At 38.6% G+C, this 14,582-nt stretch overlaps 1 non-coding gene across 1 annotated transcript; it reads right to left on the minus strand.

Moving 5' to 3' along the window:
• Window positions 1-2,067: 2,067 nt before the first annotated feature.
• Window positions 2,068-2,174, minus strand: LOC141662838 (small nucleolar RNA R71). Its single transcript, XR_012550938.1, has one exon. It is a non-coding gene; the product is annotated as a small nucleolar RNA R71 (small nucleolar RNA).
• Window positions 2,175-14,582: the final 12,408 nt, after the last annotated feature.

Raw genomic sequence — 14,582 nt, forward strand, 5'->3', positions numbered from 1 at the left:
ATCTGGGATACCTTTTTGAGTTCAGCTTCTTTTCTTTTCAACTCTGACTGCTGCTGCTGAAACTCTTTCTCAAATAGAGGATCCACTGGAGCTTCCTCTTCCCATTCTCCAAAATCACTTTCCTCCTCAGCTTCAAAGAAACCATCTTTATCTCCCAAGACTGGTTCAGTGGGAACGTCACAAATATCAAAGTCATCATGTTCTCCACTATAGTAGATATCATCAGGCTTCCCTGTGCCTCCAGCAGATGAATCTTTTTCTTTTCCCTTTTCACTTCTCCCTTTCTTCTCCCCCTTAGTTGAGGAATCCTCTACAGACTTTCCCTTAGATCCTCCATGACCTCCATCACCTCCAGAGCCTGAGCCTCCACCAGACGGCCCTTTAAAGAAAGTCCTTTGTTCTTCATTGGGGCAGTGAGAATTTTTTATCATGAAGTACAAGTGCTTCATCCCTTCATTCCGATGTTCCATACCCGTCTCTATCTTCAGAAATCTGGAGGAATCCAGTGAATGATTCATTTCAACCAAGTCTTCAAGAGAAGTCATTCTTGTATGGAGAGAGCAGAAGTTTGAAATGTCTTCAGCTGATAACGTTGGAGATGCCTGGATTGAGTTAAGCTTTGGTACAACAGTTGTCTTCAAATCTGATATTTCAGTCCTGATGAGAGCCAGCTGATTATTGACAGAGGTGGAAGAAGAAGACTGTTCAACCACTTGTGCTTTGAATGATTTTGCTTCAGCCAGACTTTTTGCAAGTTGTTCCTTGAGATCAGCAATTTGAGCTAACAGATTTTCAGTGTTTGTGTCTGTGTGTGCGCTCACCTGAATATCTCTCCTGTTTAATTCACTCAACTCACGTGCTTGTGTATCTCTCAATATAATTGTTCGTGAGGAGTCTTCCTGATGCTGATCTTCTGTACTAGCATTTAAAATTACCCTAGCCTCTTCAAGAGAGGTCAGTGGTGGTGCAATGGGAATTCGCGAGTCCCGATCCTCAGTCAAACCTATCTTTTCATATGAAATAGATGTCTGAATTGCTTCATGATAGATTGACCGAGTTGCCCTCCACTTTCTCCAGTTATGTTATCAAATTCTATAGAGATATAGGGTCTCAATATAATTGGTGCCTATTCAGCTTCTATCTCTTTTGTGGATGTCTGGTAGAATGGTACTCGTGCAACGAAAGTTGGCGTTTATCAGTTTCGTGTTATCTGATTAGTGTCCTCACCAGCACATGCTAAGGTTAAGAACGAGAAGGCTATTGAACGAAATATTTAATGAAGTTAGGATCCCATATTTTTCATATATAGTAATTCAACTTCAATTCTCTTAGTTAATGTTATTTAGTATAATCTCTTAGTTTAATAAAAACCCAATTTGTTATTTGTCTTAGCATTGAGCGATAACCATACATTGTTGCATAGGTACATAAATTGAACTTAACCTAAACCAGTCTCTGTGGGAACGAATCTGATTTATATCTTATACTACTTGCGAACGCGTATACTTGCGTGAATATTAGCGCGTGTTTTCGCCCTAACAAGTTTTTGGCGCCGCTGCCGGGGACTCGGTGTTAATTTTTAGTTTATGTGCTTGTCATCAGTGGTCGTTAAAGTTCACTGACTCAGATTCTTTTACTTTCACAGTTTATTTGTTTGTGTTTCAGGTACTCATTACAATGGGAGATCCAGCAGCACGAACGAAAGCCTTGATGGACTTTTCTCAACCCAAGATCAATGACATTCAATCTAGTATTGTCCGGCCAGCTATCACAGCTAATACCTTTAAGATCAAGCCTGGCATAATTCAATGGGTGCAGAATTCAATCCAGTTTGGGGGTTCTTCAACGGAAGATCCCAATATGCACATTAGGGATTTCATTGAGATCTGCGACACCTTCAAGTTCAACGGTGTTTCTGAAGATGTTGTGAAGCTGAGACTGTTCCCATTCTCTCTGAGGGACAAGGCTAAGAGCTGGTTACACTCTCTACCAGCTGGTTCGATTACTACTTGGGAGGATCTTGCTCAGAAATTCCTTACTAAATTCTTCCCTATGGCGAAGACAGCTGCAATCAGAAACGCTATTACTCAATTTGCACAGCAAACGGGAGAATCGCTAAGTGAAGCTTGGGAGCGCTACAAGGAGATGCTTAGGAAGTGTCCTCATCATGGAATTCCTGATTGGATGATCATCACTTGTTTTTACAATGGGTTGGGAGCACAGTCCAGGCCCATGCTCGATGCAGCATCAGGCGGAGCATTATGTGCAAAGAGCTATGAGGAAGCTTATGATCTAATTGAACTGATGGCTGCTAATGAATATCAGTATCCAACCCAGAGATGTCCACAGGGTAAGGTAGCAGGAGTTCTTGAGGTGGATACAGCTACGGCTATCACTGCTCAACTAAAGGAGTTGTCTATGAAGATCGATTCTCTGGCTAACTATGGTGTTAAGCAGATAACCAGTGTTTGTAAGCTGTATGCAGGTCCGCATGCGACAGAGCAATGCGCTATATCTAGTGACTCAGCTCAGTTTGTGAGCAACTTTCAGAGATCGCAACAGCCAGTTCCTGCCACTTATTATCCTGACAACTGGAATCATCCTAACTTCAGCTGGAGCAACAATCAGAATGCGATGCAACAGCCATTCCAGCAGTTTGCAAATAAGCTATTTAACCCTCCTGGTTTTCAGCAACAATTTACACCAAGACAACAACTCCAACTTCAACAACAAACTAATGATGCAGGTCTATCTTCGAATGAAAAATATGAATTGGAGGAGTTGAGGCTTATGTACAAAAACCAGGCTCTTATATGCCAAAGCCAGGCTGTTTCTATCCAGAATCTAGAGAACCAAATAGGGCAAATTGCTAATGCCTTATTGAATCGACCACCAGGAACGCTTCCTAGTGATACAGAAACAAATCCAGGCAAGAGGGAAGTTGAAGAACAGGTGAACGCCATCACCTTAAGGTCTGGAAAGGTCGCAAGCCCCCAAGTTCAGCAAGACGAAGAGCCAGAAAAATCTCAAGATTCAGAAAATGCAGTTGTGGCTGAAGAAGATGTGCAGAAGGAAGTAGAGGTGGAACCAAGGAAGACTACTGTGGAACACACTCCTCCTGAGGGTAATATAAGGGAGAAACAGATTTATCCTCCACCTCCTTTTCCTAAAAGGCTGTAAAAAAAAAGCTGGATAAGCAGTTTAAGAAGTTTCTGGAGGTGTTCAAGAAACTTCATATCAACATACCTTTCGCTGAAGCTCTTGAACAGATGCCTAGCTATGCGAGGTTTATGAAAGGTATTCTCTCTCGGAAAGTGAAGCTCGATGACTTAGAAACCGTTGCTCTAACGGAGGAATGCAGTGCTGTGCTGCAACAGAAGTTGCCTCCGAAGCTTAAAGATCTTGGAAGCTTCACTATTCCTTGCACCATCGGAAACTTGTCGTTCGACAAGTGTTTATGTGATTTAGGAGCTAGCATCAATCTGATGCCCTTATCTATCTTCAAGAAGCTTGGTCTGCCTGAGCCGAAACTAACATACATGTCATTGCAACTAGCTGACCGTTCCATCGCTTATCCACGAGGTATAGTGGAGGATGTCTTGGTCAAGGTGGATAAACTCTTCTTCCCTGCTGACTTTGTAATTCTTGATTTTGAGGAAGATAAGAAGATTCCCATTATCTTGGGAAGACCATTCTTGGCTACAGGCCGAACTATGATCGATATGCAAAAAGGAGAGCTTACGATGAAGGTTCATGATCGGAAGGTCACTTTCAATGTGTTCAAGGAAATAAAATTACCCACAGCTAAAGAGGAGTGCTTTAAAGTAGAGCAAATTCAGATTTTGAATGCACCTCTGTGGAAGAGGAAGTTGGATGTGCCATTCGATTCTCTTGGGTTAGCAGAGCTGAAAATTTCTCAGGATCGTCTCGAGTCGTCTATTGAAGATGCTCATACACTTGAGCTCAACCCACTACCAAATCACTTGAGTTATTCATTCTTAGGTGCACCCCCTGACAAGGGGTTGGGATATATCTTTGATGATGTAGAGGGTAGCCGAACGGATCCTCCAGTGCCTATAGAGGGTTCTTCTCATGTGCAGCAGGTAGTTGATAGGACTGGTATTGGTGACGAGCAGTACAGGCGAGTAATTAGGCGTATGGAGGCCATGCACGACATTCACCATCATTTTGCTGAAGATTTGACACACGCTTTCGGTACTATTTTCCGAGACACTAGTGGCGAGGTTGATTGGCCACCTGATCCTCCACCCGAAGAGGGTGATCTTTCCGACGACTAGGTATGCCTGAAATCCTTATTATTGCCTTCAATGAGGACATTGAAAATTTTAAGTTTGGGGGTGATAATGTAAGGATTAGTAGTGTGTGTCCATATAGATTCATATAGATTCATGTTGCATGTTTAGTTGTAGTTCATTCATATTTTTGTATGATTGTTCATTTAGGACATATTTGTTTATTTTTATGCAATTTCATATAGTTGCATTTGCATGCATATTTAGCATGATCCCTTAAGAAGACTATGATATTGGATAAGTTGATGTTGATTTGAGTGTGGTGATGAGGAATAGAGGGATGTTTAAGTCTTAATGAATTGATTTGCATGCCAGAAATAAATATTTTCACAAAGTCTTATAGGGTTGCTTTTGATCTAGATCATGATCATACTTGTTTGTTGTTGAGATTTAATCACTTGGTTATATTTAGAATTTTTGATATTCTCGTAATGACGTAAAAACACTGATTTTTTTTATCTGGAGAAAAACTTGGATTTCATTGCTAGTTGTTGTAAGGCTAGGCGTCAAATGGCTAGTAGCCGGCTCATATTTTTATGAGTAGTCTAGGGTTGAATGAGATGGAGCGAAACACACTCATTCAGAAATTGTTGAAAAAAAAAGAAAAGAGAAAAAGAAAAAAGAAAAAAAAGAAAGAAAAAAAGTATGTGTTTATGCATAATTGATCAAGAGTGAGCTCTTTAATACTCGAGTTATTAAGTTCTAGGGGACTTTGTGCCTAGTGACCTAAGGCTTTTATAGTCTGGGATCCACTAACCTAACGCTCGCTACATGGGTATTATTGCATAAGTCTTTTGGGACCTCATTCATTGCACGATCAAATAAGCATCTTTGCTATGTGTTCAATAATAGTGTGAATCCTTGTATAACTCTAGTAGAAAGGAGGTGTTGTGAGTCATAATGCGTTTATTGTCTATTCTTTTTATAAACTTTTGATTGTTTCAATGATAGATAAGTTAGGGTTATTGATCTAGTATCGAGAGTATATCTGTTAAGCATCCACACACGCACATTTCTGGTTTGTGAGTTGGTTTGTGGGATTTATTCAAACTCTGTTTCAAGTTATTACATTCTTAGAGGCATTGGTTTATTCACTTGGTTATGGTTATTCTAAGGGGATCGATTGCATTCTCATTTAGTTGCATTCACGTAGTTGCATTCATGCATTGGGTTTATTTTGTAGTTTTGAGTCTGTTTATGCTTGAGGACAAGCATCGATTCAAGTTTGGGGGTGTGATAAGTGGATTTTATATCCACTTGGAATGCTTTATGACAAGCTTAAATTGGTGTTTTGGACTCAAGTTGTTGGTATTTTGATGTGTTTTTATGTTATTGCATTTCAGGTATCAGTTAAATGAAGAAAAGAGCTTTTAAAGGAAATATGATGAAAAGTGATCAGAATTGGAAGCCAAGGCCATTGTCAAGTTGTAGAGAATCTCAATAGCTTCGCGTGGGCAGTTGAATCGCCTAATTCTGACGAGTAGAACTCAAGTTATGGCCAAAACAAGATTCATCAGAATATTTTTCCCAGTCAGTAGCTGAGCGCCCGCTCAGCAGAGCTGAGCGCCCGCTCAGAGAGCTGAGCGCCCGCTCAGGATAGCTGAGCGGCCGCTCAGGGCGCGGCTAGTCGCTGATTTCGCTGAAAAAGCCTTTTTTGAGTAGAATTTGACGATTTTAAGGGTCCAGGTCCACTAGGGGCGTATATATACTTAAAAAAAAGGGTTTTCATCATCCGGGAAGATTGGGATACCAAGGAGAAGGCCTAGAAGCACAGAACAACTCCGAAAAAGAAGATCTTGTTTTCAACTTGTGATTCTTTGAATTAGTTGTAACTTTGGATGCTCGTTTTCGTTCTTGTTGAACCTAGATCTCGTTTATTCGTACTTTGATTATTATTTAGTTTATTAAGACCTTGTTTATACCATACTTTTATTGGAACCCATGGTGACGATGAGTTCGATTATGGGCTAATCGTTGTCATGGGATTCTAGCGGATTTACTTATGGATTTCAATAGTTAATTGTTTCGATATCTTGGTGTGTGGTGATTGATTGATATCCTAGTATTGGTTGTGCTTATTCGTCTTATGTGCGTAGCTAACATATAAGATGGCGTGTTAATCTCTATTGAAGCGACAGTGAATATAGAGGTTTAGAACTTGCCATGCTAGCATAGGTTCATGTATGTGTATGCATGATTCGTAGGTAACTCTAACCGTTTTACTTGCCCTATGTAATCAAGATAGATAACTTGTTCTTAAACCGTTATGTTGTCAAATTCTATAGACATATAGGGTCTCAATATAATTGGTGCCTATTCAGCTTCTATCTCTTTTGTGGATGTCTGGTAGAATGGTACTCGTGCAACGAAAGTTGGCGTTTATCAGTTTCGTGTTATCTGATTAGTGTCATCACCATCACATGCTAAGGTTAAGAACGAGAAGGCTATTGAACGAAGTATTTAATGAAGTTAGGATCCCATGTTTGTCATATATAGTAATTCAACTTCAATTCTCTTAGTTAATGTTATTTAGTATAATCTCTTAGTTTAATAAAAACCAAATTTGTTATTTGTCTTAGCATTGAGCGATAACCATACATTGTTGCATAGGTACATAAATTGAACTTAACCTAAACCAGTCTCTGTGGGAACGAATCTGATTTATATCTTATACTACTTGCGAACGCGTATACTTGCGTGAATATTAGCGCGTATTTTCGCCCTAACATATCTCCATTGTTGCCAAAGTTTCCATCACCATTACCTTGAGTATCATCATGATTAACAGGTTCTTCACCAGCAACAACCTCAGGTTCTTGATCATGTTCTGATTCTGAATCTGACATATCATCAAACTTCAGTTTCTCAGAAGGATCTTCAGTTTGGATACTTTAGTGTCATCAAATGTAACATTGACACTTTCAGTTACTTTGTGTTGATCAATGATATACACCCTGTATGATCTTCTTCCATATCCAACAAAAATACCCTCATATGCCTTTGCCTCGAATTTACCACGATGATCATCTCCATCCTTGAGCATGAAGCATCTGGCACCAAATACATGAAAGTATTTGATAGAAGGTTTCTATTCATTCAAAATCTCATAATGAGTTTTCATGAAGTCTTTGTTGATTAGAGTTCGATTCTGAGTATAACATGCAGTATTGACAGCTTCAGCCCAAAAGTACATTGGAAGACCTGATTCACTTAACATCGTTCTTGCAGCTTCAATCAATGTACGATTCTTCCTTTCTACCACTCCATTTTGCTGAGGGGTTCTAGGAGCTGAAAATTGTCTGGTAATCCCTTTGTCTATACAGAATCCATTGAGAAGTGAATTCTTGAATTCTGTTCCATTATCTAACCTTATTGCTCTAACAGGGATATTAAAATCTAACTCGATCAACTTGATATGATCAATCACAACTTGTGGTATTTCATCCTTAGAGTGAAGGAATAAAACCCACGTATACTTGGAATAGTCATCAACTATCACAAGACAGTAACACTTCTTTGACATCGAAAGGACATTAACTGGTCCAAATAAATCGATGTGCAATAATTGCAGCACACCAGTTATGGAGGATGTGTCAGTGCCTCTGTGACTTGCTTTCTTTGACTTTCATTTCTGGCAAGCCTCACACAGTCCTTCTGGGGAGAATTCCAGCTGAGGCAGACCTCTGACAAATTCTCTTTTGACAAAAGAATTCATTGTTTTGAAATTGAGATGAGAAAGTCTCTTGTGCCATAGCCAACTCTCATCAGACGATGCCTTTGCATAGAAACAATTGACTTCAGGATTGCTTCCAGAGTTCATGTCAGCTACGAACAGATTTCCTTTCCGGATTCCCATCAAGGAGGGTTTTTCATTTTTCTTGTGCAGAATCTGACACTTCAGCTTGTCGAATAAAACATTGTAGCCGTTGTCACAGAACTGACTAATGCTAAACAGATTGTGTTCAAGTCCTTGCACAACATACACATTTTCAATGATAACATTTCCAGCTAGCAAACAGCCATATCCCTCAGTTAAACATTTGCTGTTATCTCCAAATGTAACCACTGGGCCAGCTTTCTCAACCACATTTGTTAGCAGGGCTCTATCTCCGGTCATATGTCTTGATGATCTGCTGTCAAGAATCCACACTACCGGTTGTACCTGTTTAATGCCCTGCAATACAAATGGATTAGACCTTCTTCGGAACCCAAGTTTAGCTGGGTCCGACATACTTATAAAATTGGCCTTTATCAGGCAAAACAACATTCTTAATTTTAATGTTCTCAACTTTCTCAATGACTGGACATTTAACCTTGTGAACAGCCTTGACAAATTTCTGTTAGGCTTAGGCACAAATGTATCCTTTCTAGCTTTAGGAGTGTTAGATATATTTGATAATGTCATGGCTAATATGTTTTATGTTTAGCTTTCAGATCTTGTGTGAACATGATAGATCGGTACTTAACTGTTGATCAGTACTTATACTGGAAGTCAGGACTTAAGGATATCAGTACTTATATTATCAGGAGATAATCATCAGAAGATAGATATCAGAACTTAAGTGCTGAAGGACAATCAGATAAGGACAGTAGCTGATTAAAGGAAAGAAGATAGAGATAAAACATAAGAAGAGATATGCATGAAGAAGGAATTCCGTGAAGAATGGAATACTTGGAATAGAAGATATATGATTGATATATTTTAGGAAGCAGAATTATATTCCATATCAATTAGCGATTATCTTGTAACTGTGTAGTATATAAACACAGGCATAGGGCTTACACTATAAGTGTTATCATTATCGAAGTTATTATTCTATATAACCCTAGCAGCTCTCGTGATATTTGTTCATCACTAAGAGGTAACAGTTCTATATTGTAACAGAGTTTATTGTTTCAATAAAGTTTGTTTTCTATTACTCAAGTTCTTTAAGTTCGATTTGAGTGTGTGTGACCTAACAATTGGTATCAGAGCCTATCTGTTAACTTACATACAGTTAAAGATCCAAACATAATCATGTCGGACACAGAAACTCCAACTAAGCCTACCACAACTGAGGAACCACCAAAGACACAAATTCAGAGTCGGTATGAGACCATCAGAGTCCCCATACTGAGACCATCTGAATATCCCACATGGAAGGTAAGGATGACCATGTTCCTGGAAGCAACAGATCCAGAATACCTGGATAGAATCAAGGAAGGTCCTCACAAACCAACCAAACTCGTTGTTGCAGTTGCAGGTGAAGCAGCAACGACCGTACCAAAGGAGAAAAGTGATTATACTGCTGAGGACATAGCATCAATTGCTAAGGATGCTAAGGTACGACACTTACTGCATAGTGCCATTGATAATGTAATGTCAAACAGGGTAATCAACTGCAAGACTGCTAAGGAGATATGGGATGCTCTGGAAACAAGATGTCAGGGAACTGACACAATTAAGAAGAACAGGAAGACAATACTCACTCAAGAATATGAACACTTTGACTCAAAGACTAATGAGTCATTGAATGATTTATATGATAGATTTGTCAAACTTTTGAATGATTTGTCATTGGTTGATAAAGAGTATGATCTTGAAGATTCAAACCTTAAGTTCCTGTTAGCTCTTCCTGAATGTTGGGATTTGAAGGCAACGACAATAAGAGACAACTACAATCTTGATGAAACAACTCTTGACGAAATCTATGGAATGCTCAAGACACACGAGCTGGAGATGGAACAAAGAAGCAAGAGGAAAGGAGGAAAGTCAAGGACAGTTGCTCTTAAGGCTGAAGAAGAATTCCCCAAAGCAGCTTCCTCAAAGAAAGACAAGGGTAAAGCTCTTTTCATAAAGTCTGATACTGAGTCATCAAGTTCTGAGAGTGATGATGACTCAGATTCTGAAAGCTTGCCTGAGACTGATGCTGATGAGGAGATGATGAAACTGTGTACTCTTATGGTGAAAGGAATCACAAAGATTGCATACAGGAAGTTCAGGAAGGGAAAGAAGTTTCCCAGGAAAAGCATAAGTTCTGATAAGAAGAATTTCAGAAGATCTGAAGGAAGAGGAGGAAAGTCTGACAGAGGAGATTACACCAATGTTAAATGCTATAACTGTGGTGAGAAAGGCCACATATCTCCTGACTGCAAGAAGGTAAAGGGTGACAAAGGCAAGGCTCTTGTCACAAAGCAGAAAAGCTGGACAGACACCTCAGACTCTGAAAGTGAGGAGAACTATGCATTAATGGCAAATGCTGATAAAGAAAGTGCTGAGAGCAGTTCTGAAGCTGCTGAAACAAAGGTACCTCAGACTACTTATGCTTTTCATACTGATGATATTAATGAGTTGAGAAGATATCATAAAACCATTTTTGTTAGCTATAGAGATCAAACTTTAACATGTGAAAGATTAACTTCTGAAAATCTTGCATATAAGAAAAGAAATGATTTCTTAGAAAAAGAGTTAGTCATATTCCATCAAACTCAGAAGGATAGAGATGATGCTTTTTATGTTAGGGATGAAGTGCTAAAAATGAATGAATCTCTAAAAACTGAGTTAGAAAAGGAAAGAGAGATAATCAGGACTTGGACTAACTCTGGCAGAATAACTCAAAATTTGCTAAGTAGTGAAAATTGGAAAGAGGGCTTAGGTTATGGAGAAAATAAGAATGATAAAGGAACTGAAGAAATTAAGTCTGTTGTTAAGCAAAAGCCAAAGTTAAAACCTGTTAAGTTTGTAACTGTAAAGTCTAATAATGAGAAATCAGAAGTTAAAGAGGAATTAACTTCTGACAAACTAAAACAGGAAAAGACAGCTGAAGTAAACATAGGCTTAATGACAAAGAAGCAGCTTAAGCATAAGCTGAAAGATGTCAAGAATGCAAACAAGGTAAAATCACCTAGGAAAAATAGGAATGGAAAGGAAGGTGTGAATAAAAGCAATGATTATAAACCTGTTCTTGATGCACCTAGGAAAACATGTCATAACTGTGGAAGTTCTAACCATCTGGCTTCTTTTTGCAGGAAAAATAAGAATATTAACTCCTTACCTTCGAAATCAGGAGTTAAGAGTCACTCAGTTAAATACAAACCACAAAATCCTTGTTTTCATTGTGGTAGTTTATGGCATTCCATTTATACTTGTAAGGAATATCATAGTCTGTACTGTGATTATTATCAAATAAAACCTTCTTTGAAGAAAGTTTCCATTGTTCTTTCTAGTATAAATTCTGATTCAAAGTCTGATAATGTAAATTCTGATAAGAGAAATGTTAACATAAACTCTGATGCTAAATCCGCTGCAAATGTTAACAAACTTAATAAGACCAAAGGATCCAAGCAAGTCTGGGTCCTTAAAACTAATAATTAGTGGTCTTTATGATTGCAGGGCAACAGGAAAAATATTCTAGTTCTGGACAGTGGATGTTCAGGTCATATGACTGGAAATAAGGCCCTGCTTTCAGACTTTGTGGAGAAAGCTGGCCCAAGTATTTCTTATGGAGATGGCAATATTGGAAAAACATTGGGATATGGCAATATCAATCTTGGGAATGTCATCATTAAAGAAGTAGCTCTGGTCTCAGGACTTAAACACAACCTTCTGAGTATAAGTCAAATCTGTGACAGAGGTTATCATGTTGATTTCTTTGAAGAACACTGTGAAATTGTGAGTAAATCTAAAGGCAAAGTTGTTCTGAAAGGATATAGACGTGGTAACATTTATGAAGCTAAGCTTTCAACAAGTACGGATGGCTCTGCAATTTGTCTGTTAAGTAGAGCATCAATTGAAGAAAGCTGGAATTGGCATAAGAAACTCTCTCATTTAAATTTCAACAATATAAATGAACTGGTCAAGAAAGATCTTGTGAGAGGATTGCCAAACACAGTATTTGCTCCTGATGGTCTTTGTGATTCATGTCAGAAAGCCAAACAAAGGAAATCTTCATTCAAGAGCAAGACTGAATCATCAATTCTTGAGCCTTATCATCTTATACATGTTGATCTATTTGGTGCAGTAAATGTCATGTCTATTGCAAAGAAGAAGTATGCGTTGGTCATAGTGGATGAGTTCACCAGATACACATGGGTGTATTTCTTGCACACAAAAAGTGAAACTGCATCTATCTTGATTGATCATGTCAAACAGCTGGATAAAATGGTCAAAGATTCTGTGAAAATTTTAAGGAGTGATAATGGCACTGAGTTCAAGAATTTGATAATGGAAGAGTTCTGCAAAAGCCATGGAATAAAGCAGGAATTTTCTGCTCCTGGAACTCCACAACAAAATGGAGTTGTTGAAAGGAAGAATAGAACTCTCATTGAAGCTGCACGTACAATGCTTGAAGAAGCAAAGCTTCCAACCTATTTCTGGGCTGAAGCTGTGCAGACTGCTTGTTTTACTCAAAATGCAACACTCATTAACAAGCATGGAAAAACACCATATGAGATGGTGAAGAAAAAGAAGCCAAATCTGAAATATTTTCATGTATTTGGATGCAAGTGTTTTGTTCTCAAGACTCATCCTGAACAGCTATCAAAGTTTGATCTAAAAGCTGATGAAGGAATCTTTGTTGGATATCCACTTTCCACAAAAGCCTTCAGAGTCTATAATTTGAGAACAAAATTGGTCATGGAATCTATCAATGTCTCTTTTGATGACAAGAAGATCACTGGTCTTAAAGATTTCGTTGACCATGATCAGCTGAGATTTGAAAATGAAGACTCATATTCTGATACTGAAAAACCTGACAGTCTAAGTCCTGATACTACAAACTCTGACGGATTAAACTCTGATGTTATTGAAACTGTGGTGACTACGTTAAAGGAAGATGCACCTATGCAGGGGGAGCATACTCAAGATCCTACCACATCTCAAGAAACATCAGAACAGGCATCTGGCTCTTCAAGTTCTGATTCGTCAAGTTCTGATAAGCCAAGTTCTGATAGTGCTGAAAATCTAAATACTGAAGAATCCAACTCAGATAGCATAGTTTCAGGGGGAGCATCAGAAAATGAAAATGAAGATAGCATGGATCATGGGGGAGCATCCAGTTCTAGAGAAAACATTCCATTTGCAAGGAAGTGGACAAAATCATATACACTTGATTTGATAATTGGAAATCCTGATGCAGGTGTCAGAACTAGAACAGGTACTTCAAATGAGTGTCTATACAATTCTTTTCTCTCTCAGACTGAGCCAAAGAAAGTAGAAGAAGCTCTTCAAGATGCTGATTGGGTGCAAGCAATGCAGGAAGAGTTGAATGAATTTGAAAGAAACAAAGTCTGGACCCTAGTGCCAAGACCAAAGAATAGATCTGTTGTTGGTACAAAGTGGGTATTCAGAAACAAAACTGACAGTGATGGCATAATTACAAGGAATAAGGCAAGGCTGGTTGCAAAAGGATATTCTCAACAGGAGGGAATTGATTATGATGAAACATTTACACCAGTTGCTAGGTTAGAAGCCATAAGGATATTTTTGGCTTATGCTGCTCACAAAAAGTTTACTGTCTTTCAAATGGATGTGAAAAGTGCTTTTCTCAATGGAGAATTGGAGGAAGAGGTATATGTTGAACAACCTCCAGGTTTTGTAGATACCAAACATTCAGATTATGTCTACAGGCTTGATAAAGCACTTTATGGACTTAAGCAAGCTCCTAGAGCATGGTATGAGACTTTAGCTCAGTTTCTTCTAGAAAGTGGATTCAACAGAGGGACAATAGACAAAACACTGTTCTACCTCAACCATGGAAAGGACTTACTTCTGGTCCAGATTTATGTTGATGATATCATTTTTGGATCTACAAATGACAAACTTTGCAAGAAGTTTGCCAAACTAATGCAGTTAAGATATCAGATGAGTATGATGGGGGAACTTAGCTATTTTCTGGGCCTTCAAGTCAAGCAGAATGAGGAAGGCACTTTTATTTGTCAAACCAAGTTCACCAGAAACTTGCTAAAGAAATTTGGAATGCAAGATTGTTCAAGTGCATCCACTCCAATGGCCACTGCAACAAAACTGGATAAGGATACCGGTAAATCAGTAGATATTACTGACTACAGAGGTATGATTGGCTCTCTACTCTATCTAACTGCTAGTAGACCTGATATCATGTATGCTACCTGTCTTTGTGCAAGATTTCAAGCAGATCCAAGAGAACCTCACTTAACAGCTGTAAAAAGAATCTTTAAGTATCTTAAAGGAACAGCTGCTCTGGGATTATGGTATCCTAGAGAATCAGATTTTAAACTAATAGGTTACTCAGATGCAGATTTTGCAGGTTG

Source organism: Apium graveolens, chromosome 5, assembly GCF_009905375.1.
Source record: "Apium graveolens cultivar Ventura chromosome 5, ASM990537v1, whole genome shotgun sequence".
Classification (NCBI taxonomy): domain Eukaryota; kingdom Viridiplantae; phylum Streptophyta; class Magnoliopsida; order Apiales; family Apiaceae; genus Apium; species Apium graveolens.